Consider the following 8,173-nt stretch of genomic DNA (forward strand, 5'->3'; position numbering starts at 1 on the left):
TAATTCATCGAAGGATAATTCAACAGACAAAACATTGTAAATTACTTAATTAGGACCTGATGCAGTGTTACAAAGGTATTGCCTGATCAAAAAAGTGCTAAAACCACGTGTGTTAAAAAAAAAATAGTAATCTAATTTTTAAAGAGTTATATGAAGAAGTTCATTAATTTTGTGTGTATTAACGTTAATAAACCCATCGACGTAGCTCAAAAATAACGCACTCGGGAGAAATTATTCTCTTGAACTCAATGTGCGTAGGTTTGCGGCCCCCGTCGTTCCTAGAGAAGGAAATATACTTTATGCACAGAGGAGAATGAGGATCCTTGTTACGGAAGAGACATGTTACACTGTCAATAACTTTAAAAGGTTAAGTTACCTAACCACCCTGTTCTTATACAATTGGATGTCTTTCTTTGTTTATAAAATCAACATAAAACTCTGTTTGCCTAATACTTACACTTATAGGGAATTTCGACATTGAAATTTTGAGATATATTTATATTATACAAAATAAGATTTTTATTTTATTAAATGTCATAGTGTAGCATGTTATTCAATTAATTAGCATGCTTGTAATATATTATTAGTTTCAATATTCAGTTTATAATTTACTCTGATTCCAAATATCATGGAAGATACTTGTAACACCCATTTTTATTATATATTTTCGTATAAAATATATTAATTTTATATTTGATTTTTTAAATTTTTTTTAGTAATTTCATGTGACACTTTAATGATCAACATACTTATTAGTAAAAAAAATATTTTTTTAAATTTAATTATTAACCGTACTCTATTTCTGTAAATATTTTATTTGTTTATCTTATATATGTAATTATAAGTATTTACTTTATGTTGACAAGCTGTAATAAAAAGTAAAATAAAGGCTTACATATAACCAGTGGTAGTTTTTACATATTTCTTCCTGTTGGAACATGTATCCTTCTACCCTGTATCATGTCTCCTCCTGGTGTTGTATCAAGTATCCTAATTTTGGTTAGTTTCGAAAACATCAATAAATGGTTATTATTTATTGCACTACATCAAAGATACTTTGGAATTTGTTGTCTTAGGTAAATACCTATGTCATGTTGCCCGGGCCTTGAATTATCTTTTAAATTGTGAAACTTATGACAGTTAAAAAAATTAATTTTTTTTTTGTGACGTGTATCATCACTCTCCCCTATGGGCTTCGCACAAGATTCCTAGGAATGATGGAATAATTGTGATATTACAGTGGTTACTCCATCTGAACAAATAAAATGACTATTAAAAAAAAGAAAAAAAACCATTGTTCCCCTAACAGAGGACAAATTTTCATAAAATAAGAAAAAATGGTATTATTGGGAAAACGAACACTATAAATAATCATCTTTAAGGTCCTTGGTACTTAACTTATAAACTGTATTTATTGTTAACTGCTACTTAATAAAGCTGTTATTTATTTCATTTCATTTATTCTTACGATAAAAGACATACATAACATACAATTGCCCCTGAATACTTTGCAAACTATCAATATTAATGGTATATGCAGGCAATTAGCAGCCCCTGATTTAAGTGGAAACTGTCACACTTTTACTGTATATAATTATACGCATATCTTTCAGCGGCGTCCGCAGTGTAGAGAGAGGGCTTGACTTTTGTAATATATTTTCGAAAAAATTTAAATTTTTCTTCGGCTGCACAGTTTTGAGTCGAATAAACTTATTTTAGAAAAATAGTTTTACCCTTATTTTGGTGTAAAATGATTCATTCTTAATAACCAAATTCATAGTAAAAAGTAAGAATCCCTTGACTTGGAGGGACCCCCAGCGGACGTCTCTGTCTTTTTGTATAAAAATAGAAGGAATAAGGTTATCGTAAAAAAAGTCATTAAATTAAATATGGAGATAGTTTATTAAAACAAAGGGTCTCCAATAAAAAAAGACAATTCTAAAAAGAACTTTAAACAATCCATTCTATATAAAGTCATTCCACAAATATTACTAAAAAAGGTTATTAGAAAATATTTTATTAAAAGTTCATAAAAATAGGCCCTGCCAAACTGGATCAAGAGGTTTTTTTAATCCTTGTCACAAACATTCAGGCACAACTTCAAAAAACTTTTACTTCCCTAGGCCTATGGATATATGTACGTACAAACATTCTTGAAATACAAAATCCACTTTTATATATTTTTTAATGGACCCTTATGCCCTAGGATCTATTTTCAGAGTGAGGATATAAACATAATATAGACTCATTGCTCGAAGTAGGATTTGTGAGCATTAAATGTTCTCTCACATTAGGCAAATAGCTTTATCTTATTTCTTTTTGTTTTTTTGACATTTAGATAACTAAAATATGTAATAACAGGTAGATACGTAGAGTTGTAAAAATATGACTGAAGAGGAGAGAGATAATTTTTGATGTTGTAATCGGTATAGTGTTGTTGATTCTCCAAATTTGTTATCATTATTCGTTAATTCTTGAAGAGAGAACATCTAAGCGCTAGTGAATGTTGATATAAGAGACGAAGAATAGCTATTAGGATTGATATAAGTGTAAGACTTTGTTAGACGCAGAGTATCAGAGTAATTCCTGCCTATTCTTTAACAAATACTGAGTGGTATTTATACTTATTAATTACGTCTCATAGCGATTTCAATCTAAAGCATTCAAATAAAGTAACAAAACGAGACCGTTACCTTAAGAAGATACCGTGATGCAGCGTTTTAATATTTTTTGGCCAAGATGTCACTTTTCAGAAGATACAAAAATATTATATTTTTCCACATTTCGCATAAATTCTTATTACATTCAATATATATAGTCAGAAAGCTAGATCATTAGCCACCGCTTCATTGAGCATCATAACCTTCGTTATTCACACCACTAAAGGATTGATTTTTTTTTTGGTATTATACTATGTGGGCTCTGTAAACTTTAGTGGTGGCTTCCCAACACGATAGTATTCTTTAATACTAAAATGTAAGCCAAAAAGGTGTGCAATTTGAATGAACGTGATAAAATGTGGGTATATCAGGATGACTACAGCAACAAGTAAAGATCTAATAAAAATTTACATTAGAACTGTTGATCCTATTTAATAATATTCGAACGACATGGTTGTATATTTCAGATAAATTTGATTATTTTCTTCAAAATAGACATTAACAAAAAACTTATTTAAATATACTTTACAACATTAAAATGTAATGATTTCAAAAAATAATTTTTTTGAACACACTTTGAATATTAATTATTTTTTTACCAAAATATTTTTACTCAATAATTCCTTAACATTAACACATTCTGCAAATAAATAACTTTTGCATAACGTTGTGTTATTATAGCATTTGTTATTACAAAGATGTCTTTTTTTTCTCTTTCAGATAATCTTATTTGACTGGAGTCTGTGCAATTACATCACTTGAAGCCTTGTTCATTTTCATCCGACAGAATTGATGTGGTCAGTTGCACTGTAACTTACTTCTCACTGAGAAATTCATCAACATAGAGGAATGACTCCTTGCAAGGATCAAACTTCTTTTTTACATACAGCTGTTTAATACATAATTTTTTTAACCTAATCCATATTTTTCGATGACTGCTACATAAATAACATCCGCCAAGACGTAGTGGTGATCTGTTTTTCCACGGTCGATACTTGGATCTTGGACGTTCTGCACTGTCCTATCTCAGTCTCCTTCTATAGCCTTTAGGAGAGTGGCATCATCCTGTTTTCTTGTTCTTCTTGCGTGTGATTAGCTCCTTTCTGTTGCACTTGGCCGTCCAAAGCAGATTGTAATGTGAGCACTAAAGATATGTCCATTCATATTCATTTTCCCTCATGATAATGCTGAAAAGTTCTGAAGTGTGGTATTTCAGGCCGCATATGGAACAAGTTTGTTTTCCGGATACATAATTTCGACCGAATACTCCTTTATTGGATTGTACATTCTTTAAGTTGATATATTTTTCTTCTTTGAGATTTGAAGGAAAGAATCTTCAATTAAATTAATCTCAGATATCTTATCAGATTAATCTTGGATACAATGGAGATATTCGCAACAAGTGCGTGATTTTGTTCACAATATCCACGTTCCATGTGCATAAATTTAGGTAAGTGGAGTGGCTTAAAGCTATTTTTATCCTTAAGAGGATTTTTTTATAATTCATCAATAGCTATCGGGGCCAACCCATGATCTTAATAATTTGAGGTTTTTTCCAAAACTAAACTGTGGCTACTCCTTGGATATTAGGTGGCCATAAGGAAATAAAAGCTCAGTTTTTTCTTCATTCACAAAAAGATCAGATTTGACAGACTTTTAAGAATGAGCATAAATGTTTTAATTGATTTTAGTGTTTTGATAGGACTTCCTGAAAAACACATACATTTTAAAGTTCTGTCAGATAGTTGAAATCCTTTTATCGTGGCTTCTGAGTGACCATCACGAATAAGTTTTTTTAAGCAAATGATGAAAATTGTTGCAGGCAGTTGATCCCCCTGGAGGACGCCCCTTTTATTCTCAAAGTAACTGCATTGGTTTCCATACCTTATGGCTGTTCTGTTACACCGACCATTTGAATGATATAGTCTCCAAAACCTTTTCGGAACAGCGTTTTAATAATATATTCTTGTGATAAAGTATCATAGGCCTTGGCCAAATCCATAGCCACTTACGTCAGCTCTTGTTCACTTTCTATACACGTCTGTAGAGTGAAAGGAATGCAGTCCATTAGCTAATGTTTTAAGAAGGCATACTGAGATTCATGTAAAATTTTATTCTAAGCGTTGTTTATGCAATTTAAAATAATGTATGTAAAAATCTTGTAAAGACAGTTTTGCATCGTAAGAGGCCTCAATTTTTTTATAATTTTTGCATTTTTATAATTTTTAGGAATAGATATTTCCATCAGATACATATTCATGAAAATATCCGACGTTCATTATCTTTTCATAAAATTGTAATAAAATAGGAGCAATATAAAGTATAAATTTTTGTAAAATTCAAAATCAAACGTAGATGGTCCAGGAGTTTTATTAGATTTAGTGAAAAAATGTTTATTTATATATTTATCAATGTGTATGTTATACCCTTCAAAGTAACCCCCCTCAGATACAATATACTTGTGCCAACACTTTCTTCATACCTCGAAGCACTTTTTTTGTAAGTATTTTTCTGGATAATATTGAGCTCTTCCAGCAATGCAGTCTTTATATCCTCAATCGTTGCAAATCTCCGTCCTTTCATTGGTCTCTTCAGTTTTGGAAACAAGTAAACATGGTACCAAATATGCGGGCTCAGGCATGATCGTGGTGTAGTTTTTGGCTAAAAAAAGGAAACGATTCTTTTGGTCAAGATTAACCAGTTTCAGAACTAATTATGTTGACACTCATCTCATTTCCAAAAACGTTCGAAAAAAAAATTAAAGGCACAAGCCAACCAATATGTCATATTTCTTAACAACTTCTCTAGTGGCGATTCGAAAGTTTTCATCTGTTGTTTACGTGCTTGTGCGACCAGAGCGAGGCTCGTAATTGGCATCTTCCTGGCCATCTTGGAATTTGTACAGATTATAATTTTTTTAATTCAGAACAGTTTTAACTGATGCTACTGTTAATATTTCAAGTGTTTTAGAGCAATTTCATTTTTTACGCAAAAGGAGATGACAATTCTTTGAGCCATGTTTTTCAATAGCAAAAATCGCAAATACGCAAAATTTTTATAACCGTTATACCTCTCACAAACACACTAAACATATTATTTAGCTTTAACAGTAAATATATGTTCGTGACGAAATAAAAAAATCGATAATTCCAAACGTACGTTACCCGCCAAATTTGAAAAGTTACATTACTTTTTGAACAAACCTATAATATTTCAACTTTACAGTTGAATTCTCAAAAATAACACCGAATATGTTAGGGAATTCATCCTTTAGAGAGGGAGGTTACCAAGACAAGAATCTATCAAAGAAGCAACATACTTTCAATAAAGGACAAAATTACGAACCGGTTTTTTTTATTAACTTAATATCCTAGGATGGGTTTTCAGAAGATCCAGCATACTCTCAACATCTTTTATAAGAAGAAGTATTTTTTATATTAACTACTTTTCATAAACGTCATAAATTGCATCATAATTAAGGAGACGCCATCTTGTGGCTTAAAGTTGGTATTTTTAGACTACATAAAAGGGACACAAATCTTGATGAAACTTCATCAAGGCATATGCCTTTAAGAATAAAAAGAACATTTTAAATATGTATGGAATATTACCTGATACAAATGATCAACCCTGACATTTGAATTAAAACAAATAAAAATTTCTAATAATATAGGATTTTTGTTTTATCAGGCTGGATTAGTATAATTAGAAGGGAAATATCTTATTATATTCATTGTAATAGTAAATTTATTGTATACAGAATGGAAATATTAACCATTGTAAAATTAACATATTTTTAATACATACTAGGCTCTGGTATATAATTCAACATTACTTTAGAGGGATATGTTTTTGATAGACGGTAATGTTAAAGTCAGGGTGGGCAATGTATGGCCTGCAGGTTGCACGTGGCCCTTAAACATTTATTTTGCGGCCCTTACACCTCTCACAATAATTTATTTATCGATATTTACTCGGAAAAAAAATTAAGCATATTCTAATAAATATGAAAGTTATATTAATATTATACAAATCCAGAAAAAAAGTTAAAAGCTATTTTACCTCTTTAAAATACAATTCTCGTTACAAATAAATTTGGAGTCAAGGATGATGATTACAGCGGCAATGCAAAGAGTGTTAAATAAGAGAATATACATAACAAATACACAGGGAAGAAGATATTTTCCCTTCTGTTTGGAACCAGTAGAGACTTATGGATTTAATCCACAAGAGTTATTTACATATTTATCGAGTCATCGTGTACTAGATATCATTTAAACTTTGAGATGCTGGGACTCTCATGTCCCATTGGTCCCGAAAGGTTTAAAAATTAAGTGCTGTCTAGTTATCATGGCTACTAAAAGAAGAAGAACTGTGGCTGAAGAGAACAGCAAAAACAATACTGAAGCTTTGAGATTGCAAAGATTCTCTCGAAACACCAAAAGCTATTCTCTGATGGTCAAACAGTCAAAGAGTGATTACAGAAATTTGCTGAAGTTAAGTGCCCACAAATGCTAATAAGTGTTTCAGATGTATCTCTTTCACGCCGTACTATAGTCAAACGAGTAGAAGATATGGCCTCAGATATAGCATATCAATTAAAGTTGAAGCTAAGTGGTAATGAATACATTAGATGAGAGTACAGATATCAGACACACAGCACATCTGGCTGTATTTATTCGCGCTGTAGATAAGGATTTCAATGTAGCTGAAGAACTTCTTAACTTGAACCCGTTGAAAGGCACTACAAGAGGTGTAGATATACATATTTGAAGGTGTTCAAGCATCATTACAGAAAATAGGAATTGAGGAAATGTGTTACTATGTACAGATGGTTCACCATCTATGATTGGCTGTCACAATCGCCTCATTGCCAAGGTACGTGAGTTCAAGCCAGATGTTATTACAGTTCATTGCATCATACACCAGGAGAACCTGAGCGCCAAACTTATCAATATGGATCATGTCAACTCCGTTGTAGTAAAAACAGTAAACTACTTACGCTCACGAGGACTAAACCACAGAGAGTTTCAGGAGTTTTTGAGACACTTTGAGAGCCAGACTTAGGATGTTATTTATTTCATAGAGGTTCGCTGGCTTAGGAGAGCATCAACATTGCAACGGGTTATTATTAGATGAGATCATTCTGTTCCTGAAGTTGAAACAAAAAGAGGTTCATGAACTGTGTCATCCTTTCTGGCGAAAGGACCTTGCGTTCTTAAATGATATCTCTCAAAAATTATCTCACCTCAATGTCAAGCTTCAAAGACAAAAAAAGTTGGTACATGACTTGTTTAACCACCTCCGAACATTTGAAAGAGATCTTCAGCTCTATGAACAAAGTCTTCGTGAACAATAACTTGACCATTAAATCTGTCTTTAATGGCAACAATGATATCCTGGATAGTTATGCTCAGAGAGTGGCAGTACTTAGGGAGGATTTTTCCTCTCGTTTTACAGAGTTCCGAAATCTCAGAAGTGAGATGACTGTCTTCTCATTGCCTTGTACCTGT

The sequence above is a fragment of the Lepeophtheirus salmonis genome, chromosome 1, assembly GCF_016086655.4.
Source record: "Lepeophtheirus salmonis chromosome 1, UVic_Lsal_1.4, whole genome shotgun sequence".
NCBI lineage: Eukaryota > Metazoa > Arthropoda > Copepoda > Siphonostomatoida > Caligidae > Lepeophtheirus > Lepeophtheirus salmonis.